Here is a 27,003-nt window from a genome sequence, read left to right as displayed (position 1 = left end):
TATACCGCACTATGTCTCCAACCTAGTGGAGGACATCCCACAAATTGTAGAGACTGTCAAAACATATAGGCCCTTCTAAGGATTTACAGTAAACTTTCACATCGAAATTTAAAAAGAAAAATCCCCTTTTAAAAAGAGCTACATGTAATGCTTTCTGTCTATGAGCAAAAATAAATGAACACATCTTGCAATAAGTTGTGAAGCAATCTGATAGCAGAGTGGTTTTATTATGAGAAGGTAACAGAAGGAATGTTTTTTTGTCAAGCAGTGATGATTTCCGTAGACGCTGATGGATAAAAAAAATCACCAAGCTAACACTGATATTTTGAATCATTAAATACAGCAATAATTATGGCAGGATTGCAGGTGCCGAAATAACAATGGCCACACAATATGTTTCCAGCACTTAGCTGAGTGGAGTCCACAGTTTACGTCTCTTTTTTAGGTCATGTAGTCTATTTTCATTAACCCAATTATTATACGGTGTCCCGCTGGTGGTACTGTGAAAGGGCATGGTACCACCAGCGGGTGCCATTTTGAAATACCCATCATTTGGGTATTTCAATATGGCGGTCGGCGTACTTCCGGTCGGCGCGGTGGATTGCGGGATTCGGGGACATCCAGATGGAAGTGGATGACGGACAATTTAAGGCAATTATATATATAGATTCAGCATGAAGCAATAGATAGTGATAAGACAGCAGCACACAACGTTCGTGTGATTCCATCCTGCATCCTTCCTGTTGAGCTGCAGTTCTGTTATAGCTGAACTTTGAATAGAAAAGCTCCGCAATTGTACGATACATAAAGATTTAGACTCTTGAATGTTCCATGGGCTCCTTCTATGAGCTTCGAGGTTTAGTTCCTTCTATTAATTTTCCATTGAATTCAAATTAGATGGTTGTCTGGGTCTGACTCCCAATATTTCACAGACTTGTCTAAATGCTGTAGAGCAAAATTAAAAGCGTTTGAACCTCCTCAGCAGTGGAGCATTTGCGTGGTGAGCATGCATACAGGCCATGGAGGATGAGTACATTATTTACTGATTTCTTTTAATCAATTGTACTTGCTGATTCCAGGTCTTTCAGTAGCTCTCCATAGATGGTCTTTGGTTTTTGGACAATTCTTCTCATATTTCTTTTCACTCCTCTGTCTGAAATTTTCCAGGGAGCACTTGGTCGTGGATGGTTTATGGTGAAATTATATTCTTTCTACTTCCAGATTATGGCCCCATCAGTGCTCACTGGAACCTTCATTAGTTTAGAAATTCTTCTGTAACTGATACTATCAGTAGGTTTTCCAACAATAAGGTTGCAAAGGTTTTGAGACGGCTCACTGGTTTTACCCATCATGAAATGTTTCTTGTGTGGCACCTTGGTAATGAGACACCTTTTTGTAGGCCATCAGATGAACCAGCTGATATTATTTTTCACTAAGAGGCAGGATTGCTTTATAATTACTGATAGATTCAGCCGGTGTCATGACTTTCCATGGCATTTTGCACCTCTCTTTCTCCATGTGTTCAATACTTTTTCCCTGTGTCATTTCTTATTATTATGCATAACTTAATTTATGGACATCTATGGTTTGATTTCTTGCCTGTGTGAAGTGGATGGATTTGTTACTGACATCTGGTGAGAATTTCATGTCAGTGGCACCTTTAGAAATATATTTTGTCGGAAAATTGGTGACATGTTCAGTACCTATTTCACCCGTGATATATATAGCGGCTGACACAGACAGAAGAGGGCCCTTGTGCAAGGACATTATATGAGCCCTTTGCAGTCCATTAGCTCATGATGCGCCATTCCACCTGCTTTGGAGGTGGAAGTGGGCCCCCTTATCTCATGGGCACCTGAACGGATGCACAGGTTGCACCGAAGGTATGTCCCCCTAAATATATATATGTGTTATGTGTATAATATATTTATATATATTATAATATATATATCTATATATATATATTGTAGCTAGCATCAAATTTCTTGCTCCACTTCTTTGTCTCAGATGCAGAACATGTGCTTAGATGTTAAAAATATTGCTGCCCCCTGCCTGTGCATGAAATGAAGTTCTTGTTTTTGTCAGTCTGGTGCAAAAAATTGTAATGAATATTCAGTTTGATGTCAGAAGTTAAAGCTACTTGAACTTTTGCTGCCCTGGAAGCTGAGTCTTCCAGAAATCCTATTGAAAAGTCTGAAAGGTTATATGTGAAAATGAAGAAAAGACACATTATTGAGAAAGTAAAGAGAATGAGTTGTCATCTAAAGAAACAGACGTAAAAGGAAACAGTTTAGGAGGTCAGACAGTGGATTGAAAGAGAGAAAGCCTAATACAATAGTTACAAGGTAAAAAGTCATAGGGACAGATTGTAGAGAAAGATAGAATGTGCCATGTGGAGATTGCAGAAAATATATGGCAGTACTTTCAAGATTATTGTGTGTGTTCCCCTGCTGGACGGCAATCTCACAGCAAGCCTTTTCAGGTATTTTGAGTGTCAGAAAAATAAGAGTTCATTTCGAGCCTATCTGTGTGCAGCTGTTTATGGCAAGGTTTAAAGCTAACAGCCCTAGATGTGAGTACTGTGCTAAGAAAATGCACTTTACTGAATGAAAGAAGTAAAAAATAAAGAAGTGGACTTTACAAAGAAATAGATAAAGCAGCACACTGGCAACAATGTAGCAGAGGATAAAGCTTCTCCTGGTATTGATCGATAGTTTAGCACTTACATAATATTTCTATCTTCAAAGTATTAATGTAGGAATAGGAAGTAGAAACTTCTTGACATCTATAATAATAAATGCCCTAACCAGCTTCCGGTTGTAACAACTTCCGTCCAGTTGTAACCGGTGACGTCACCACACACACACGCACGCACGTTAACCCTCAACACACCACACCGCCTCAACACACACTCCTCTCACCTTTCACCTCCACTCATGTCCACTCACTCTTTCACTCCACATACGTTCCTTTCTCTCACTCCGTTTCTCATACTCACACCGTCATCGTCGCTGCCCCGACATCTTCCTCCGCCGCCGCGATCCAGGATCCAGACGTTCTCCAGGCCGCCGACATGTTCTTGCGGGACGCCATCTTAGATTTCGTGAAGTCCCGCGATATTTAAGATGGCGTCGCCGCAACAACATGCCGCTGGCGTGGACGACATCGGGATCCAAAAAGATGGCGTCGGCGAAATCTCGCGAGATTACGCCGACGCCATTTTGGATCCCGATGTCGCCCATGCCAGCGACATGTTGTTGCGGCGACGCCATCTTGAATATCGCGGGACTTCACGAAATCTAAGATGGCGTCCCGCAAGAACATGTCGCTGGCGTGGGCGACATCGGGATCCAAAATGGCGTCGGCGTAATCTCGCGAGATTTCGCCGACGCCATCTTTTTGGATCCCGATGTCGTCCATGCCAGCGACATGTTGTTGCGGCGACGCCATCTTAAATATCGCGGGATTTCACGAAATCCAAGATGGCGTCCCGCAAGAACATGTCGGCGGCCTGGAGAACGTCTGGATCCTGGATCGCGGCGGCGGAGGAAGATGTCGGGGCAGCGACGATGACGGTGTGAGTATGAGAAACGGAGTGAGAGAAAGGAACGTATGTGGAGTGAAAGAGTGAGTGGACATGAGTGGAGGTGAAAGGTGAGGGGAGTGTGTGTTGAGGCGGTGTGGTGTGTTGAGGGTTAACATGGCAAGAGGTGTTAACGACGTCCGCCATCTTGCATTCGTGAAATTGTGTCATTTACCTCACGCCGACTTGCTGTGCGGACACTTGGCATTGCCTGTACCACCATGACTACTGCTGCCTTGGTCCTATGCCTGTTTACTGCCGGTGTCTAATTACTGGACCAATTTGCCTGTACTGCCATAACTACTGCTGCCTTGCTCCTCTGCCGGTGTCTAATTACAGGGCTAATTTGCCTCTACCGCCATAACTACTGCTGCCTTGCTCCTCTGCCGGTGTCTAATTACAGGGCCAATTTGCCTATACCGCCATAACTACTGCTGCCTTTGTCCTCTGCCTGTTTACTGCCGGTGTCTAATTACAAGGCCAATTTGCCTCTACCGCCATAACTACTGCTGCCTTGCTCCTCTGCCGGTGTCTAATTACAGGGCTAATTTGCCTCTACCGCCATAACTACTGCTGCATTGCTACTCTGCCGGTGTCTAATTACAGGGCCAATTTGCCACTACCACTTCACAACTACTGCTGGGCAATTACAGGGTCAATTAGTATCTGTTTACTCTACAATACTCCAGGACGCCTTCTTCACTGCCAGATAACTGCCAAATAGACTCCTTTACCTGTGCCAACATGAGTCATAACAAAAAGTATGCCAATGCCAGTGAAAGGAAAGCAGCTTTAGCACTACGACAAAAACAACGCCGTGCTAATGAGACTCCTGAGGAAAAACACCATCGCCTTGAGAAGATTAAGGCTTATAAATGCCGTCGCCTCACACACGAATCCCCTAACTCTAAATCCATAAGATTGGCTGAAGAAGCCTCTGCACGCCGTCACCGCCGACAACAGACGGCCTCTTCCTCATCATTATTATTAGACTCACAACAGGATGCTTCCACATCAGCATGTGGAACAATTTACTGCTACACTTCATCCCATATGCCGTTCACTGACATAACTAATCAGCAATCTGTTTCTGCCCTATCAATACCACCATTCAATACCGATGCACAGTATGCCAATGCCAGTGAAAGGAAAGCAGCTTTAGCACTACGACAAAAACAACGCCGTGCTAATGAGACTCCTGAGGAAAAACAGCATCGACTTGACAAGATTAAGGCTTATAAACGCCGTCGTCTCACACACGAATCCCCTAACTCTAAATCTATTACATTGGCTGAAGAAGCCTCTACACGCCATCACCGCCAACAACAGACGGCTTCTTCCTCATCATCTATAATAATAAATGCCCTAAGCAGCTTCCGGTTGTAACAACTTCCGTCCAGTTGTAACCGGTGACGTCACCACACACACACGCACATGTTAACCCTCAACACACCACACCGCCTCAACACACACTCCTCTCACCTTTCACCTCCACTCACGTCCACTCACTCTTTCACTCCACATACGTTCCTTACTCTCACTCCGTTTCTCATACTCACACCGTCATCGTCGCTGCCCCGACATCTTCCTCCGCCGCCGCAATCCTGGATCCAGACGTTCTCCAGGCCGCCGACATGTTCTTGCGGCGACGCCATCTTGGATTTTGTGAAATCCCGCGAGATTCAAGATGGCGTCGCCGCAAGAACATGTCGCTGGCGTGGACGACTCGGGATCCAAAAAGATGGCGTCGGTGAAATCTCGCGAGATTACGCCGACGCCATTTTGGATCCCGATGTCGTCCACGCCGGCGACATGTTCTTGCGGCGACGCCATTTTGGATCGGCGAAATCCCGCGATAGTCAAGATGGCATCGCCGCAAGAACATGTCGCCGGCGAGGACGACGTCGGGATCCAAAATGGCATCGGCGAAAACTCGCAAGATTTCGCCGACGCCATTTTGGATCCCGACGTCGTCCACGCCGGCGACATGTTCTTCTGGCGACGCTATCTTGACTATCGCGGGATTTCACGATACTCAAGATGGCGTCGCCGCAAGAACATGTCGCCGGCGTGGACAACGTCTGGATCCAGGATGGCGCCGGCGGAAGAAGATGTCGGGGATCGTGGAGCAGCGGCGATGACGGCGTGAGTATGAGAGACGGAGTGAGAGAAGGGGTCGTATGTGGAGTGAAAGAGTGAGTGGAGATGGTGAAAGTTGAGAGGAGTGTGTGTGTTGAGGGTTAACATGGCAAGAGGTGTGATGCTATCGCATCCTCCCGATGCGATAGCATCGGGCCATAATCTAGTAAGTTATAAACAGGAACAGAATCACACTAGTAAAGCAAAGGTTGTATCATTAAAATTAACCATATTTGCCATTACCAGAATAAAGGTTTGAAAACAAAATGGAGGATGGTATTAATTGATGAGATTGGTGCAACCCCATTTGGTCAGACCTCATCTGGAATATTGTGTCCAGTTTTGGGCACCACATTTTAAAAAAGACATCAACAAACTGGAGCAAGTTCAGAAAAGAGCAACCAGAATGGTGACCGGTCTACAAACCCTGTCTTATGAGGAAAGGTTGCAGGATTTGGGATTGTTTAGTTTGCAAAAGAGAAGACTGAGAGGATACTTAATAGCTGTCTACAAATATCTAAAGGGCTGTCACATTGTAGAAGGATCAACTTTATTCTCATTTGCACAAGAAAAGACTAGAAGCAATGGGATGAAACTGAATGGGAGGAGACACAGATTAGATATTAGAAAAAACTTTTTGACAGAGTGATCAATGAGTGGAACAAGCTGCCATGAGAAGTGGTGAGTTCTCCTTCAATGGAAGTCTTTAAACAGAGGCTGGACAGACATCTGACTGGGATGATTTAGCGAATCCTGCTTTGAGCAGGGGGTTGGACCAGATGGCCCAGGAGGTCCCTTCCAACTCTACGATTCTATGATTCTAACCCATGCAAGCGTTGAGGGACCCAAGAGGTAGGGGCCCACTTTCACCTTCAAAGCAGGTGGAATTGTGCATGATATAAAGCTATTGGACTGCAAATGGTCCATATATTGCTTTTGCACAGTGTCCTCTTCAGTCTGTGCCCGCGCCTGTTGAAAAGTAATGGTCTTATAATCTATTTACAATCTACTCAACCAGTAGGGCGAAATACTGGTGAAGAGCTCTCATACATGGCAATATTGCAGCCATTTTTTGCACATTTTATTTGGCATTGATGTAATTTTCAAGCCAAAACTGTATGTAAATATACGTCTTTACAACAAAATGTTACTTACTGTGTTTCTGTAAAAATACAGAATCATAGACTGGACGTTAGATAAAGAAAAATCTGCTCTATATCTGAGGATTATAGAAGCAGAACAGTACTTAGTAGAAGACAAGGGCTCTAGTTTAGGTGGCTATATATAAGATAACTCAAGGCCTATTCAATGTATCTGGACCTTACCTGGCTCTCTCCTGATTGCAAATGTTGAGCACCACAATTGATTTCACCATGGCTTTTCCCATACAAAAAATTAAATATAAACACAATAAAACCACTGCAATAAATATATGAAATAGTATACACATAAAAAGCAGGGTACTTATTTAACATTTTTGATCAAAAAGTGTAAAAGCCATCCTATCACGACAAGGTGTACCCCAATTTAGAGAGTCCATAGCTCTAGTGACTCACCTCTTTGTGCCTAATAATGCTTCAAAAAGACAAGGGCAGAGATAGGATCCATGTTTGACTGTAATTAAAACCTGTTTGGAGAAAGCTGGATGGATAAAAGTGCACAGCATAGAAGGGGGAGCACCCCCCAATGTACTCATTACAATTATGTTAGTATTCAGTTATGGCAGTGTTTTTATTGTGTTTCTATTTGTTTGGTAATGGCCACAGCATATTTATGTGCTCCTGCGTATTACTTTAGTACTACTGCTGTGCTGGCCCTTTGTTTAGCTTTAGTTTTCCTGTAGCAGACGAAGATTTCTTCATCTTCACCATTGTGTGAGTGTGCGAAAATCGGATGTTTTACATGCACCCATAGTCTTGAACGGGTGGATGCGAACTGATTTATGCAGCAAATCGCAGCATGCTGTGAATCTTTTATCATGCTGAATTTCATCACTGCCCTATAGTATAATATTGGTGCAAGTGCTATACGATAAAACATTGCATAGCGCTCGTCCGATGTCTACGCTTGTGTGTGAGCCCTGAGACATGCCATTCGCCCTTATTCTTATATTACTTCTAAACTTGCCCCCTTCAGCAAGAAAATAGCCAAACAAACCACACATCCACGATTTGATCACAAAATATAGTTTAAACATTAATTTTCATAAACCTGCAGTAAGGAAAAATGACCTGCAGGTGGCACCACAGTACCCCAAAGCACACTACCAACACATTTGTAAACATGCAATGCTTTTTCGCTGATTACTTCGCCCGACACACACACACACACACACATGATACACCATTTGAAAGGTAAACTTGCTCCCTTTAGCAAGAAAACATCCAAACAAACTACACATTCACGATTTTATCACTACATACAGTTTAAACATTCATTTTCATAAACCTGTAGAAAGACACAATGACCTGCAGGTGGCACTTCAACCGGAAGACATTTTTTGGCCTCTACTTATCAAAGCAATTTATTGTATTACCAATCTACATATATAAATACCTGTCTGTGTTCATCACATGGGCGTACCCAGGATCAAAACTAGGGGGGGCAAACCATGGTCATTCAGGTTGTAAAATTTTAGAGCGAAAAAGGTGAATGAAACTGCTCCATACAGTATAATGAGCCCCATACCTGTGTATACATCATCACCAGCCCACTGAGCCCAGCACCTGTATATACATCATCACCAGCCCCAGCCCACTGAGCCCAGCACCCGTATATACATCATCACCAGCCTCAGCCCACTGAGCCCAGCACCTGTATATACATCATCACCAGCCCACTGAGCCCAGCACCTGTACATACATCATCACCAGCCCCAGCCTACTGAGCCCAGCACCTGTATATACATCACCAGCCCCAGCCCACTGAGCCCAGCACCTCCTGTATATACATCATCACCAGGTCCAACCCCAGTCCAGAGCCCAGCACCACCTGTATATACATCAGCCCAGCATCAGCCAGCCCCTGTATATACATCAGCCACAGCCAGCCTCAAGCCCCTGTATATACATCAGCCACAGCTAACCCCTGTATATACATCAGCCACAGCCAGCCTCAATCCCCTATATACATCAGCCACAGCCAGCCCCTGTATATACATCAGCCCAGCCAGCCTGTTGTGAACTCATTTTCTGGTCTGCCTCTGGTTTCTGGTGAGGGAGCTGGTTGTGCTGACAGAGGAGTTGTGAGTTCTCTTTCCGGGCTCCCTCTGGTGGTGGCAGGAGGTAATGAAGCTCATCTAATTAACAGAGACCTGCCACCTGATAATGAGGATGAGGATTGGACATCTGCAGTATCAGACTGGATTTAAGACAGCCGACTCCCTATTCCCATGCTGGTGATTTTTTCCTGCCTCCTGAGGTCTTAGTTTCCAGTTCAGTTCCTGCCTTCTTAAGCTAAGTGTTCTCTGCTAATGTTCACATTTGATTTGGTTTGGTCTATTCAGTTTTTTGTGTGGTCAGCCAGCCCCGGCTAGGGCTGTGCTGAATTTCCATTCTTATGTCACTGTATGTGCCAGTTTGCTTTTTGTCCCTTATTAGATTGGCCTCTTTTTGCTCTGTTCTCAGAATATGCCAGAGTGCTGATATAGTGGGAGAAGTCTAGTGACTTCAGGGTTTTTTGCTATCAGAAGTTTTGGACATTTTTGCAGGGTTTTTTGGCGTGATTGCAGACAGTATCTTTCCTTTCCTGTCATATCTAGTTAATGTGGGCCCCATCGTTTGCTCAGCCTATTTTCCTGCCTGTGTTTGTGCTTTCATCTTGTCTCACCGTCAATACATGTGTGGGGGCTGTCTATTCCTTTGGGGTCTGCTCTGGGGCAGTTTAGATTTCCCCTTTTCTTGCTTTAGGCTTATTTAGTCCTCCGGCTGTGTCGAGGCATCTAGAATCATCGTAGGTACGCTCCACGGCTACTGTTAGTTGTGTGGTCAGGATCAGGGGTCTGCAATCCACGTAGTTACCAACCTCTCTGGTTTTTCTGTGACTTGGCTTGGTCTTGTTTTCCTCCTTGGTGACCCATTCATAACAGAATCACCAGCCATACCGCAGATTCTAGGGTACTCAAAAGCAGGAAAGAATTGTTTAAAAAAAAAAAGTGTCAGAATTTTTTTTTTTTATGTGTTTTTTCCTCTTTTTCTCTGGGGCCGTAGGAGGATTTTTTCTCTAATGAAGATTTAACAATTGTCTGATCATGTGGAGCAGCTCGCTGCTGAAGTGCGGGGAATTTCTGCCTATCTCACTCAGTCACATGCTGTTGAACCAAAGATCCCTATTCCTGATGTGTTTTCTGGAGATCGGTCTAAATTTTTGAATTTTAAGAATAATTGTAAATTATTTCTTGCCTTGAAGCCTAACTCATCGGGAAGCTCTATGCAGCAGGTTAAAATTGTCATCTCCTTGCTGCGCGGCGATCCCCAGGATTGAGCTTTTTCTCTGACACCTGAAAATCCTATTCTGACTAATGTGGATGCATTTTTTCAAGCCTTGGGGTTGTTGTATGATGAACCTAATGCTATTGATTAAGCTGAGAAAACCCTATTGGCATTGAACCAGGGTCAGGCTTCTGCAGAGTTATACTGTCAAAAATTCCGAAAGTGCGCAGTTCTTACTACATGGAATGATGGCGCATTGGCAGCTCTCTTTCGGAAGGGTTTATCAGAGACAGTAAAAGATGTTATGGTGTGATTTCCTGTTCCCTCTGGTCTTGATGATTCTATGTCATTAGCCATTCAAGTTTATAGGCGTTTACGTGAACGTAAAACTACACGAGAGGCGTTGCCACCTTTTGAACAAACGTCTGAACCTGTGCAATGTGATAGGGTTTTGTCTGGGGCGCAACATCAGGAGTTTAGAAGGCGTAATAAGCTGTGCTTTTTCTGTGAAGACGCCTCTCATACTATTTCTGTCTGCCCTAAACGAGAGAAACGTTTTGCACACACTTTTGCTGTGGGCAGTGTACAATCTAAGTTTCTTTTGGCAATTACTCTGATCTGCTCCTTATCCACATTTTCCGCTAAGGCTTTTTTAGATTCAGGAGCAGCTTTGAATCTGATGGATTTGGACTTTGCTAAACGTTGTGGTTTTCCTATGATACCTCTGCGGACGCCTATTCCTTTGAGGGGTATTGATGCTACTCCTTTGGCGGAGAATAAACCTCAGTTTTGGACCCAGGTGATAATGCGAGTTGCCCCAGACCACCAAAAAAATTGTAAATTTTTGGTGCTGCACAATTTGCATGTTACTATTGTTCTGGGTTTTCCCTGGTTGCAAACTCATAATCCAGTTTTGGATTGGAAATCTGTGTCTGTGGTGAGTTGGGGTTGTCAGTGTGTTCTTAGGGACACTCCTGTTTTCTCCACCTCTCCTCAGTCTCATGATGTTCCTGATTATTTGGCTGATTTTTCTGATGTATTTAGTGAGAGTAAGTCTGTGTCTTTGCCTCCTCATAGGAGTTATGACTGTGCAATTGAGTTGATGCCTGGGTGTAAATTTCCCAAGGGTCGGCTTTTCATCTTATCAGTACCCGAACATGATGCTATGCGATCCTATATTAAGCAGTCATTGGAGAAGGGTCATATTAGACCATCCTCTTCGCCCTTAGGTGCTGGGTTTTTTTTTCTGGCCAAGAAAGATGGTTCATTAAGACCTTGTATTGACTATCGTTCCCTTAACAAGATGACGATTAAATATCAGTACCCATTACCCCTGATGTCTGATTTATTCTCCAGAGTTAAAAGTGCCTGCTGGTTTACTAAGCTTGACCTCAGGGGGCGTATAATCTTATTCGCATCAAGCACGGGGATGAATGGAAGACGGCGTTTAATACTCCGGAGAGACATTTTGAGTACCTGGTGATGCCTTTTGGGCTCACTAATGTCCCTTCGGACTTCCAATCCTTTATGAATGATTTTTTCCGGGACTTTGTGCATAAGTTTTTGATCATCTCTCTGGATGATATTTTGATGTTTTCCAGTGATTGGGATTCTCATGTGCAACATGTCCGGACTGTGTTCCGGATTTTGAGGGAGAATTCCCTGTTTGTTAAGGGATCGAAATGCCTCTTTGGTGTACAGAGGATTTCATTTTTTGGATTTATTTTGTCTCCGTCGACTATTGAAATGGACCCAGCCAAGGTACAGGCCATTTATGATTGGGTTCAGCCCACTTCTTTGAAGTCTCTCCAGAAGTTTTTGGGTTTTGCTAATTTCTATCATAAATTTATAGGTAATTTTTCTGGTATTGTCAAACCACTGACTGATCTGACCAAGAAGGGCTCTGATGTGCTGAATTGGTCTCCAGAGGCTGTCTCGGCATTCCAGGAGCTTAAGCGAAGATTCACTTCTGCTCCGGTTTTACGGCAACCTGATGTCTCACTTCCATTTCAGGTGGAGGTAGATGCTTCTGGGATTGTGCAGGAGCTGTCTTGTCCCAAAAGATCCTGTGACTTCTAAGATGAATCCCTGTGCCTTCTTTCCTCGAAAGTTCTCCCCATCTGAACGCAACTATGATGGCGGGAATCGGGAATTGTTGGCCATGAAATGGGCATTTGAAGAGTGGAGACATTGCTTGGAGGGAGCTAGACATCAAGTTGTGGTTATCACCGACCACAAGAATTTGATTTATCTGGAGTCGGCCAAACGCTTGAATCCTAGACAGGCTAGGTGGGCCTTGCATTTCACGCGTTTTAATTTTGCGGTCTCTTTTCTTCCGGGCACTAAGAATTGTTAAGGCAGACGCCCTTTCTAGGATATTCTTTGCTGATTCTCTTATTGTGACCGAGCCTACTACCATCCTAGGTGAGGGGGTAGTTCTTTCTGCCATTTCGCCCGATTTGAGACACACCCTGGAGGAATTTCAGGAGGATAAACCTGAGTGTTGTCCTATGGGAAAATTGTATGTTCCTGACCAGTGGAGGAAGAGAGTGATGTCTGAAGTTCATTGCTCCGCATTGGCTGGTCATCCAGGTATTTTTGGTACCAGAGATTAGGTGAGTCGGTCTTTTTGGTGGCCTGCCTTATCTCGTGATGTCAGGAATTTTGTGCTGTCCTGTGGGACTTATTCTCGGTCTAAACGCTGTTCTCATTCTAGAGGGTTGTTGATGCCCCTGCCGGTGCCCAAGAGGCCATGGACCCATATCTCGATGGATTTTATTTCTGATCTTCCTGTCTCTCAGAGAATGACTGTTATCTGGGTGATTTGTGATAGATTTTCTAAGATGATCCATCTTGCACCACTCCCAAAGTTGCCATCTTCCTCAGATTTGGTGCCCTTGTTTTTACAACAGGTGGTTCGGTTGCATGGGATTCCTGAAAACATTGTGTCGGACAGAGGAGTCCAGTTTGTTTCCAGATTCTGGAAAGCCTTTTGTTCCAATCTGGGAATTCAGCTATCTTTCTCCTCTGCGTTTCATCCTCAGACCAATGGGCAGACTGAGAGAACAAACCAGACTTTGACGTCCTATTTGAGATGTTTTATATCTGCTGATCGGGATGACTGGGTCTCATTTTTGCCCTTGGCTGAATTTGCGCTAAACAATAGAGCTAGTTCTGCCTCTTTGAGGTCGCCCTTTTTCTGTAACTTTGGGTTTCATCCTCGATTTTCTTCAGGGCAAGTGGAATCTTCTGCCTGTCCAGGTGTGGACACTGTGGTAGAGAGAATGCAGTGGATTTGAGACCAAGTGGTGGATAAGTTGTCACTCTCTCAGGAAAAGGCCCAGCATAGGACCATTGGTCCCCGGTTTAAAGTGGGTGATATGGTTTGGTTGTCATCAAAGAATATCTCTATGAAGGTTGCATCTCCAAAGTTCAAGCCAAGATTTATTGGACATTATAAGATTTTGGAGATTCTTAATCCTGTTTCTTTTCGATTGGCTCTTCCAGTTACGTTTAAGATCCATAATGTATTTCACAAATCTCTGTTGAAGAGCTTTGTTGAGCTAGTAGTTCCTATGGCAGCACCTCCTGACCCTGTATTGGTTAAAGGCAATGTGGAATATGAGGTAGAGAAAATATTGGATTCTCTTTTGTCTAGACGGAGACTCCAGTATTTGGTCAAATGGAAGGATAATTCTTGCCTCTGACATTCATGCCAATAGATTGGTTCGTGCTTTTCACCGGGCCCATCCTGATCGGCCTGGTGGCGTGGATGAGGGTTCGGTGACCCCTCCTCAAGGGGGGGTACTGTTGTGAACTCATTTTCTGGTCTGCCTCTGGTTTCTGGTGAGGGAGCTGGTTGTGCTGACAGAGGAGTTGTGAGTTCTCTTTCCGGGCTCCCTCTGGTGGTGGCAGGAGGTAATGAAGCTCATCTAATTAACAGAGACCTGCCACCTGATAATGAGGATGAGGAATGGACATCTGGAGTCTCAGACTGGATTTAAGACAGCCGACTCCCTATTCCCATGCTGGTGATTTTTTCCTGCCTCATGAGGTCTTAGTTTCCAGTTCAGTTCCTGCCTTCTCAAGCTAAGTGTGCTCTGCTAATGTTCACATTTGATTTGGTTTGGTCTATCCAGTTTTTTGTGTGGTCAGCCAGCCCCGGCTGGGGCTGTGCTGAATTTCCATTCTTATGTCACTGTATGTGCCAGTTTGCTTTTTGTCCCTTATTAGATTGGCCTCTTTTTGCTCTGTTCTCAGAATATGCCAGAGTGCTGATATAGTGGGAGAAGTCTAGTGACTTCAGGGTTTTTTTGCTATCAGAAGCTTTGGACATTTTTGCAGGGCTTTTTGGCGTGATTGCAGACAGTATCTTTCCTTTCCTGTCCTTTCTAGTTAATGTGGGCAGACCGGATATAACTTCAAGAGAAATGTGCTGTCTTCCAGGTGCAAAAATTAAAGATGTGTCTGACAGGATATCAGGACTCTTCAGACCTACAGATGACTACCCATTCCTGCTACTACATGTGGGGACAAATGACACAGCAAGAAACGACCTGGAAACCATCTGCAGAGACTTTGAAGACTTAGGCAAGAAAGTGAAAGAACTGGGAGCGCAGGTGGTCTTCTCTTCCATCCTCCCAGTGGATGGCCATGGAACAAGGAGGTGGAATAAGATTCTGCAGGTGAACAACTGGCTACGTCGATGGTGCCGTCAGCAACGATTTGGATTTCTGGATCACGGAGTGAACTACTTATACGATGGACTACTTGCTAGAGATGGGGTGCACCTTACGAAGACTGGAAAGCATGTATTTGGAAGTCGCCTTGCTACACTTGTAAGGAGAGCTTTAAACTAGAACAACATGGGAAGGGAAGCAAAAGACCAGAAAAAGCCATACACCTGACAAATGCTATTGAGAACTCTGCTAATAGAAGTGGAAAGGAAGAACAAAGACGAAATAATCTAATTAATAAAAATATTGGAGAAAGAGAAACCAATCACAAACTAAAATGTTTCTATACTAATGCACAAAGCATGGGCAACAAACAAGGAGAATTGGAACTACTAACACAGGAAAAGAAATATGATGTCATTGGAATCACTGAAACTTGGTGGGACGATACACATGATTGGAATACAAGACTAGAAGGATACAACTTATTTGCAAGAAACAGACTTGATAAACGAGGAGGAGGTGTTGCATTGTATCTTAGAAACGCGTATATCTGCACAGAGATTGAAGCTTCAGAGACTGGGAGTTCTGTGGAAACTGTTTGGGTAAGAATACAAGGACAGAACAATGGAAAGGACACCATTGTAGGCATTTACTACAGGCCGCCTGTGCAAGCTGAAGATATGGATGAACTCTTTATGCATCAAATGGCCAAGTTCTCCAAAAAATATGACATAGTTGTCATGGGAGATTTCAACTATCCAGACATTTGTTGGGAATCTCTCTCAGGCAAAACTAATAGGTCAAGGAAATTCTTATCCTCTCTTGCTGACAACTTTATCTTCCAAAAGGTAGGGGAGAAAACAAGGGGAACTGCTACCTTGGATCTAATCCTTATAAACAGGGAGGAAATGGTTGAGGAGGTAAAAGTGGCTGGAACCCTAGGAGGTAGCGACCATGCTATTTTAGAATTTTGGATAACTAGAGGCGGAAGACCTGTGAAGACTCAGACGTCAAGGTTAGATTTCAGAAAGGCAGATTTTAAGGGATTCAGAAAGATAATTGGAGGGATCCAATGGCTGGATATCCTTAAAGACAAAAATGTCCAGGAAGGATGGGAAATCTTGAAAAATGAAATTCTCAAAGCACAGTTGTTAACAATTCCGAAAAGAGGGAAGAATAGGAATCATTTAAGGAAACCAGGATGGGTGAACACAGAACTTAAGCACATGCTAAAAAGGAAGAAAAAAATGTTTATAAAATGGAAAGAGGGAGGCATATCTAAAGAAGAATATAATGCTGTCTGCAGAATCTGCAGGGCACAAATCAGATTAGCTAAAGCTGAAAATGAATTGAGGCTTGCAAGAGATGTCAAAAGCAATAATAAAGGATTTTGGGGATATGTCAAAAGTAAAAGAAAAGTCAAAGATGCTATAGGATTTTTACAGGATGAAAATGATGAAATGGTAAGACAGGATGTTGAGAAGGCTGAACTTTTAAATTCCTATTTTGCATCTGTTTTCTCTCAGAAAGGAAATGTAACACCAACTGTTATTCACTGTCCTATTAAGGGAATAGAAGAATCCAGGATATCTATAAACAGAAAGATAGTGAGGAAACACTTAGCTAACCTAAATGAATTCAAGTCTCCAGGTCCAGATGAATTACACCCCAGAGTACTGAAGGAGATAGCAGAAGAAATTTCTGAACCACTCTCCATAATCTTTGAAAATTCTTGGAGAACAGGAGAAGTGCCAGAAGACTGGAGAAGAGCAAATGTTGTTCCTATCTTCAAAAAGGGGAAGAAGGTGGACCCAGGCAACTATAGGCCGGTGAGTCTGACTTCTATACCAGGAAAGATCTTTGAACAAATTATTAAACAACATGTAAGTCAATACCTGGATAAGAATGAAGTGATCAAACAGAGTCAGCATGGGTTTGTAACTAATAAGTCATGTCAGACTAACTTAATTTCCTTCTATGACGGTATCACTGATTGGGTGGATCAAGGAAATGCTGTAGATATAGTATATCTTGACTTCAGCAAAGCATTTGACAAAGTCTCTCATACAATCCTTATTGAAAAAATGACTAAGTATGGAATGGACAAGGCAACTGTTAGGTGGATTCATAGCTGGCTTAGTGATCGGACCCAAAGAGTGGTCGTAAATGGCTGCACATCCAGTTGGAAGAATGTCTCAAGTGGGGTACCACAGGGCTCTGTCCTGGGCCCTGTATTGTTCAACATCTTTATCAACGATTTAGATGAAGGAATTGAGGGTAAACTGATTAAATTTGCTGATGACACAAAGCTAGGAGGGATAGCTAATACTAGAGAAGAGAGAGAGAGGATTCAAAAAGATTTAAATAAACTGGAGAAGTGGGCAGTAACTAACAGAATGGTTTTTAACAGGGAGAAATGCAAAGTACTACATCTGGGCAATAAAAATGAAAAAAGCATATATAGAATGGGAGGAATAGGGCTAAGTGACAGCACATGTGAAAAAGACTTGGGTATACTAATAGATCACAGACTGAATATGAGTCAACAGTGTGATGCAGCAGCAAAAAAGGCAAATGCAGTTCTAGGATGTATTAACAGAAGCATACAGTCTAGATCACGTGAAGTCATTATTTCCCTCTACTCCTCTTTGGTCAGACCTCATCTGGAATATTGTGTCCAGTTTTGGGCACCACATTTTAAAAAAGACATCAACAAACTGGAGCAAGTTCAGAAAAGAGCGACCAGAATGGTGACCGGTCTGCAAACCCTGTCTTATGAGGAAAGGTTGCAGGATTTGGGAATGTTTAGTTTGCAAAAGAGAAGACTGAGAGGAGACTTAATAGCTGTCTACAAATATCTAAAGGGCTGTCACATTGTAGAAGGATCAACTTTATTCTCATTTGCACAAGGAAAGACTAGAAGCAATGGGATGAAACTGAATGGGAGGAGACACAGATTAGATATTAGAAAAAACTTTTTGACAGTTAGAGTGATCAATGAGTGGAACAGGCTGCCACGAGAAGTGGTGAGTTCTCCTTCAATGGAAGTCTTCAAACAGAGGCTGGACAGACATCTGACTGGGATGATTTAGCGAATCCTGCTTTGAGCAGGGGGTTGGACCAGATGGCCCAGGAGGTCCCTTCCAACTCTACGATTCTATGATTCTATGATTCTATGGGCCCCATCGCTTGCTCAGCCTATTTTCCTGCCTGAGTTTGTGCTTTCATCTTGTCTCACCGTCAGTACATGTGTGGGGGCTGTCTATTCCTTTGGGGTCTGCTCTGGGGTAGTTTAGATTTCCCCTTTTCTTGATTTAGGCTTATTTAGCCCTCCAGCTGTGTCGAGGCATCTAGAATCATCGTAGGTACGCTCCACGGCTACTGTTAGTTGTGTGGTCAGGATCAGGGGTCTGCAATCCACATAGTTACCAACCTCTCTGGTTTTTCTGTGACTTGGCTTGGTCTTGTTTTCCTCCTCAGTGACCCATTCATAACACCAGCCCCTGTATATACATCAGCCCAGCCAGCCCCTGTATATACATCAGCCCAGCCAGCCCCTGTATACACCAGCCACAGCCACCCACTGTATACATCAGCCTAGCCAGCCCCTGTATACATCAGCTCAGCCACCCCCTGTATACACCAGCCACAGCCACCCCCTGTATACATCAGCCCAGCCACCCCTGTATACATCAGCCCAGCCAGCCCCTGTATATACATCAGCCCAGCCAGCCCCTGTATATACATCAGCCACACCAGCCTCTGTATATACATCAGCCACAGCCAGCCCCAATCCCCTGTATATACATCAGCCCAGCCAGCCCCTGTATATACATCAGCCACACCTGCTTCTGTATATACATCAGCCACAGCCAGCCCCTGTATATACATCAGCCACAACCAGCCCCTGTATATACATCAGCCACAACCAGCCCCTGTATATACATCAGCCACAGACAGCCCCTGTATATACATCAGCCACAGCCAGCCTCTGTATACACATCAGCCACAGCCATCCCCTGTATATACATCAGCCACAACCAGCCCTGTATATACATGTATATACATCAGCCACAGCCAGCCCCTGTATATACATCAGCCACAGCCATCCCCTGTATATACATCAGCCACAGCCAGCCCCTGTATACACCAGCCACAGCCACCCACTGTATACATCAGCCTAGCCAGCCCCTGTATACATCAGCGCAGCCACCCCCTGTATACACCAGCCACAGCCACCCCCTGTATACATCAGCCCAGCCACCCCTGTATACATCAGCCCAGCCAGCCCCAAGCCCCTGTATACATCAGCCCAGCCACCCCCTGTATACACCAGCCACAGCCACCCCCTGTATATATATATCAACCACAGCCACCCCCTGTATACAGCAGCTCAGCCAGCCCCAAGCCCCTGTATATATATATCAGCCACCCCCTGTATACATCAATCCAGCCAGCCCCAAGCCTCTGTATACATCAGCCCAGCCACCCCTTGTATACACCAGCCCCAGCCACTCCCTGAATGCATTAGCCCAGCCACAGTCAGGTCCCAGCCCCTGTATACACCAGCCACAGCCATCCCCTGTATACATCAGCCCAGCCAGCCCCTTCCCCACGCTGGGTACGCCCATGGTTCATCAGCTCATGAAATATATTTATACTGCACCAGCTTGCTTTTTCTGAAATTGTCTGCGCCCCTGACGACCAATGTGCAAAAATTTGGCACGGGCCAAGCTAGTGATCCAGAATTATTATTATAACACTTTTATTCCTCATGAATATTATGGATATATTAAAACTGGACATCACCATTCCACTTGTTAAACTGGTGGCACCCAGTTGTTCCTTTTATTCATAAATTTAACATAAGAATAAAAGAGGAATGGAACAATGCAAACTTCTAAAAGCAGATGTGGATGCCTACAGAATTGTTGATTCTTGTATTCTTCAAGAATTTATTAAAACTTAAACTACTTTACATGTAACGGCATATCTTTATTTTTGTGAACTTTTTATTATATTGCTTCATTGATGTTTTATGTCTAATTTAATTTGACATTTATACATTTATACATTGATCTTATATCCATTAACTTTAAGAAAGGTTCAGGTTATAGATCTGAAACATTGCATAGATAAATGAATCATAGAATCATAGAATAATAGAGTTAGAAGGGACCTCCTTGGCCATCTGGTCCAACCCCCTGCTCAAAGCAGGATTCGCTAAATCATCCCAGACAGATGTCTGTCCAGCCTCTGTTTGAAGACTTCTATTGAAGGAGGACTCACCACCTCTCATGGCAGTCTGTTCCACTCATTGATCACTCTAACTGTCAAAAAGTTTTTTCTAGTATCAAATCTGTGTCTCCTCCCATTCAGTTTCATCCCATTGCTTCTAGTCTTTCCTTGTGCAAATGAGAATAAAGATGATCCTTCTACAATGTGACAGCCCTTGAGATATTTGTAGACAGCTATTAAGTCTTCTCTCAGTCTTTGCTTTTGCAAGCTAAACATTCCCAAATCCTGCAACCTTTCCTCATAAGACAGGGTTTGCAGACTGCTCACCATTCTGGTCACCCCTTTCTGAGCTTGCTCCAGTTTGTTGATGCCTTTTTTAAAATGTGGTGCCCAAAACTGGACACAGTATTCCAGATGAGGTCTGACCAAAGAGGAGTAGAAGGCAATAATGACTTCACGTGATCTAGACTGTATGCTTCTGTTAATACATCCTAGAATTGCATTTGCCTTTTTTGCTGCTGCATCACACTGTTGACTCATATTCAGTCTGTGATCTATTAGTATACCCAAGTCTTTTTCACATGTGCTGTTGCTTAGCCCTATTCCTCCCACTCTGTATATGCTTTTTTCATTTTTATTGCCTAGATTTTTCCCTGTTAAAAACCATACTGTTAGTTGCTGCCCACTGCTCCAGTTTATTTATATCTTTTTGAATCCTCTCTCTCTTCTCTAGTATTAGCTATCCCTCCTAGCTTTGTGTCATCAGCAAATTTAATCAGTTTACCCTCAATTCCTTCGTCTAAATCGTTGATAAAGATGTTGAACAATACAGGGCCCAGGACAGAGCCCTGTGGTACCCCACTTGAGACATTCTTCCAACTGGATGTGCAGCCATTTACGACCACTCTTTGGGTCCGATCTCTAAGCCAGTTATGAATCCACCTAACAGTTGCCTTGTCCATTCCATACTTAGTCATTTTTTCAATAAGGATTGTGTGAGATACTTTGTCAAATGCTTTGCTGAAGTCAAGATATACTATATCTACATCATTTCCCTGATCCACCCAATCAGTGATTCTGTCATAGAAGGAAATTAAGTTAGTCTGACATGACTTATTAGTTACAAACCCATGCTGACTGTTTAATCACTTCATTCTTATCTTGGTACTTACATACATGTTGTTTAATAATTTGTTCAAAGATCTTACCTGGTATAGAAGTCAGACTCATCGGCCTATAGTTGCCTGGGTCCACCTTCTTCCCCTTTCTGAAGATAGGAACAACATTTGCTCTTCTCCAGTCTTCTGGGACTTCTCCTGTTCTCCAAGAATTTTCAAAGATTATGGAGAGGGGTTCAATAATTTCTTCTGCTTTCTCCTTCAGTACTCTGGGGTGTAATTCATCTGGACCTGGAGACTTGAATTCATTTAGGTTAGCTAAGTTTTTCCTCACTATCTTTCAGTTTATAGATATCCTGGATTCTTCTATTCCCTTAATAGGACAGTGAAGAACAGTTGATGTTACATTTCCTTTCTGAGAGAAAACAGATGCAAAATAGGAATTTAAAAGTTCGGCCTTCTCAACATCCTGGCTGACCATTTCATCATTTTCATCCTGTAAAAATCCTATAGTATCTTTGACTTTTCTTTTACTTTTGACATATCCCCAAAATCCTTTATTATTGCTTTTGACGTCTCTTGCAAGCCTCAATTCATTGCCAGCTTTAGATAATCTGATTTGTGCCCTGCAGGTTCTGCAGACAGCATTATTTACTTCCTTAGATATGCCTCCCTCTTTCCATTTTATAAACATTTCTTTCTTCCTTTTTAGCATGTGCTTAAGTTCTGTGCTCATCCATCCTGGTTTCCTTAAATGCTTCCTATTCTTCCCTCTTTCAGAATTCTTAACAAAAGTGCTTTTAGAATTTAATTTTTCAAGATTTCCCATCCTTCCTGGACATTTTTGTTCTTAAGGATATCCAGCCATTGGATCCCTCCAATTCTCTTTCTGAGTCCCTTAAAATCTGCCTTTCTGAAATATAACCTTTGCGTTTGAGTCTTCACAGGTCTTCCTCCTCTAGTTATCCAAAATTCTAAAATAGCATGGTCTTACCTCCTCAACCATTTCCTCCTTGTTTATAAGGATTAGATCCAAGGTAGCAGTTCCCCTTGTTTTCTCCCCTACCTTTTGGAAGATAAAGTTGTCAGCAAGAGAGGATAAGAATTTCCTTGACCTGTTAGTTTTGCCTGAGAGAGATTCCCAACAAATGTCTGGATAGTTGAAATATCCCATGACCACTATGTCATATTTTTTGGAGAACTTGGCCATTTGATGCATAAAGAGTTCATCCATGTCACGGTCACGTGTGTCTGGACGCAGCGAATACCGCAAGGCGAACCCATATGACACACGTGACCCTGGATACACCGCCTCCAGTGGGGCGAATTTAAATAATAAGACGTGCAGCTGGATACACCGCCTCCAACTGGCGAATTTAGATTTTACACGTATATATACAGTAGTCTGGAAACCCCGCCTCCAGTAAGGCGAATTTAAATAATAAAGGGGAAACCTGGGTATCAATAACAATGGTGGGCCCTGCGATAGGGAATAGGGACGTGGAGACCTGTACTCCCCTGAGCCAGTGTCCCTGCACTCCTAACGTTCCCTATGCCGGTTCCGCACCGGGCGACGCACGCGCACCTCAAACCCTGACTCGCCCTGCACCTAAACCCTCCCTAGGGAATTGGTCGGTGCAGAAACTTATCCCACCACTGCACTAAACACACATAAGGGAAAATAACAATACAGGGGGAACACCACTTAGCTTTGCTCTGTTGTGTACGCTCCTAGCAACAGAGCCCACCACGTGCGTGCATCTTCTCCTCCAACCGGATCCATCACCATAACCGGATCCATCACCCTAGTGCAGCCTTGGAGCAGAGTCCACCACCAGATGCAGCTGCCCAGCAAACAGCGTCCCAAAGATGAGTCCAGCTTCTGCCAAAAAGTCCAGCATGCTCAAGTCCAACTGTTCTGCCAAGAAGTCAAGCATGCTTGAGTCCAGCTTTCAGCAACCAAGTCCAGCATGCTGAGTGTGACTCTCACCATAGTGGCCACTCCACCAAGCCATGCAAGCACTTCCTGCTGACACCATAAACTGCGACTCCACCACGCCATGCCAGCCCTTCTTGCAGACACCAATGTTGAATTCCACCAATCCATGCCAGCACTCCTTGCAGACTCCATAGCTGACTCAACCCCTCTGGCTGGGCTGCCCAGGACTCTCATTCAGCTCCTTCATCACCCAGGCTTGCTTCCCAAATGACGAACTATCAATCACCAACCCTCATCAAACACACCTGAAACTCTTTTATAGAGCCTCACACCTGATTCGTAATATGTGCACATTAAAACTAAAGTGTAATACCACTCACCACCACCGGGGCAACTTAGAACAGACGACACCACGTGTAATAATTCTAATGGCCACCGGGGGCAATCAACCCACTTTGGTACCAAGCCAAAGGAAAAAAAGTTCACTTTGTCCATCTACTTGTCAGATCCACCTTGGATTATGACAATCCATATCTTCAGCTTGCACAGGCGGGCTGTAGTAAATGCCTACAATGGTGTCCTTTCCATTGTTCTGTCCTTGAAATCTTACCCAAACAGTTTCCACAGAACTCCCAGTCTCTGAAGCTTCAATCTCTGTGCAGATATACGCGTTTCTAACATACAATGCAACACCTCTTCCTCGTTTATCAAGTCTGTTTCTTGCAAATAAGCTGTATCCTTCTAGCCTTGTATTCCAATCATGTGTATTGTCCCACCAGGTTTCAGTGATTCCAATGACATCATATTTCTTTTCCTGTGTTAGTAGTTCCAATTCTCCTTGTTTGTTGCCCATGCTTTGTGCATTAGTATAGAAACATTTTAGTTTGTGATTGGGTTCTCTTTCTCCAATATTTTTATTATTTAGATTCTTTTGTCTTTGTTCTTCCTTTCCACTTCTAATAGCAGAATCCTCAATAGCATTTGTCAGGTGTATGTCATTTTCTGGCCTTTTGCTTCCCTTCCCACATTGTTCTAGTTTAAAGCTCTCCTGATGAGTGTAGCAAGGCGACTTCCAAATACATGTTTTCCAGACTTCGTAAGGTGCACCCCATCTCAAGCAAGTAGTCCATTGTACAGGTAATTCACTCCGTGATCCAGAAATCCAAATCCTTGCTGTCGGCATCATTGACGTAGCAGTTGTTCACCTGCAGAATCTTACTCCACCTCCTTGTTCCATGACCATCCAGTGGGAGGATGGAAGAGAAGACCACCTGCGCTCCCAGTTCTTTCACTTTTTTTCCTAAGTTTTCAAAGTCACTGCTGATGGTTTCCAGGTCGTTTCTTGCTGTGTCATTTGTTCCCACATGTATTAGCAGGAATGGGTAGTCTGTAGGTCTGAAGAGTCCTGATATCCTGTCAAACACTTCTTTAATGTTTGCACCTGGAAGACAGCACATTTCTCTTGAGGTTATATCTGGTCTGCAGATAGCAGCCTCTGTTCCTCTCAACAGGGAATCCCCCATGACCACCACTCTCCGTTTCTTCTTTACAACATTTTTCTTTCTCCATCCAGGAGGATTCTGAAGGCGTACAAGGTTGCTGTTTGTGGGCAAAGTCTTATCCTGATGTATTTCTTCATCATTCTCCTGCGTAAGAGCCTGGTACTGGTTCCTTAGCAGTATGGGCGCTGACTGCCTCCTGATCCTCCTGCTCCTCTCGGTCACATGTTTCCATTCCTCTGTTTCTTCAGGTGCACTTCGAATTTCTTCTCTTTCTGTAACATGAAGAGATAATTCTGCTCGTTCTAAGAACTCGTCACCTTCCTCAATGATCTTCAATGTAGCTAACCTCTCTTCGAGATTTTGCAAATTTTCCTTCAACAGGGACACAAGCTTGCATTTATGGCATGTGAAGTTTGGCTTTTCCACTGGTAAGTCTGTGAACATGTAGCAAGAAATGCAGCTCACCAAATGGCTCATGGCCTCTTCCATATTGTTATTGTTAAAGAGATGACAAATGAGCCAAAATTTGTTTACCGATTCCCTCTTTTCAGCTGCAACAGCCAAAATCCAGTGATCGTTGAGCTCACGGAGACTCTTCACTTATCCCAGAAGGCACTGGGAATATGCAAATGATCGCCTCAGGACTCTTCCCCTGGTTTACCGATTTCCTCTTTTCAGCTGCAACGGCCAAAATCCAGTGATCGTTGAGCTCGTGGACACTCTTCACTTATCCCAGAAGGCACTGGGAATATGCAAATGATCTCCTCAGGACTCTTCCCTGGGAATATGCAAATCAATATCTCACCTACCAGACCGCTGCGTAGTTAAGTACATTCCTTTGTGGTATATGTGGTCAGCAAGCACTGTGGTGCTTTCTTAATCAGGCTGCCCTGGTGGCAAAAATAAAGGATTTTGGTAAATATGTATTTGAAAATGCTTTAAACGCTGTAAAATGTACAGTGGCTTGCAGAAGTATACATTCACCTTTGTTACCTTACTATCTGGAATTGCAGTTTTTTTAAGGGTATGCATCAGTTCATGTTCAAAAACATATCTACAACTGTGAACATTTGGGTTTCTTTTTATTGAGAAACAAACAACAAATAGGTTAAAGTAGCTGAAAACTCCAGAGGGCATAACTATTCCCCCCCTCTAAAATCATTATTTTGTAGAGCCTACTTTTGTGGCAATTACAAGTCGCTTTGAATAAGTCTTTAGGAGCTTTCCACATCTTGCCACTAGAATTTTTTCCCTTTCCTCAAGGCAAAACTGCTTCAGCTCCTTCAAGTTAGATGGTGTACAGCAATCTTCAAGTCTGACCACAGATTCTCAGTTGGATTAAGGTCAAATCTTTGAACAGACCACTACATTTACACATTGCTTTAGTAGTATGCTTTGGGTCATTGTCTTGTTGGAAGGTCATCCTCTATCCCAGTCTCAAATCACTGACAAACTGAAACAGGTTTTGCTCAAGAACATCCCTGTATTTCACACCATCCATCTTCCCCTCAACTCAAACCATTTTTCCAGTCACTGTTGCTGGAAAGCATCCTCACAGCATGATGCTGCCACCACCATGTTTCAATGTGGGGATGGTGTTCTTGGGGTGATGAGCTGTGTTGGTTTGGATCCAGACAAAGCGTTTACCTTGGTGAACAAAAATTTCAATTTTAGTCTCATGTGAGTGTGGTGCCCTTTGTCTTTGTCGCCGCAAAATGGTTAAATATGTACTATTTTATATGTGCATTGTAAATGATGGGAGTTATGCTTTCTATGCTGGAGACAACTGCACACACAATTTACCCCGCTCCCTTACTTTGCCTGACGCTTAGAGCTTTACACAGGTACCCTAACTGGGAGGGGCTTAGTTAGTGTGTGAGGAATTATGGTGTGAAAGGAGAATGGAGAATGTCCATGGATGAGTAACATGTGCTCTCTCCAGGAATAGCACTGGAAAGGATCAGGGCATCAGCCCCTAGGCCATCCAGGCTTCTAGAGTCGGGTGGTAAGCTGAGATGCTGTGTGGTTTATACAACCAACAGTGAAGTGTCTTTTCCTATGAAAACTACAGCAATGGAGAATCAGTGAGGGATTGTGCAAGAACAACACGTGCTTCACATAGGATTCAAGCTGCATGTTGCGGTGCAGAAAACACTGAGTACTTGGTAGTACTAGAAGTTCAGACTCCAGGTAACCCTTGTTCCTGAAAGGATTAGAACAGCAAGAAGTTCACACTGAATGACAGCAGAGAGAGATAACTCTCATCATGCAGAGCAGACTGTAAACCTGGTGAGAGTTGTATTCCATCCTCTGAAACTGATTCCGTATTTCAGTAAATGATAGCGTGACTTTCCTTGTCTCCTGCCTTATTACTC

This window comes from Dendrobates tinctorius, unplaced genomic scaffold, assembly GCF_039654945.1.
Source record: "Dendrobates tinctorius isolate UK_male_01 unplaced genomic scaffold, ASM3965494v1 ptg000022l, whole genome shotgun sequence".
Taxonomy (NCBI): domain Eukaryota; kingdom Metazoa; phylum Chordata; class Amphibia; order Anura; family Dendrobatidae; genus Dendrobates; species Dendrobates tinctorius.
This window is presented reverse-complemented; position numbering follows the sequence as displayed.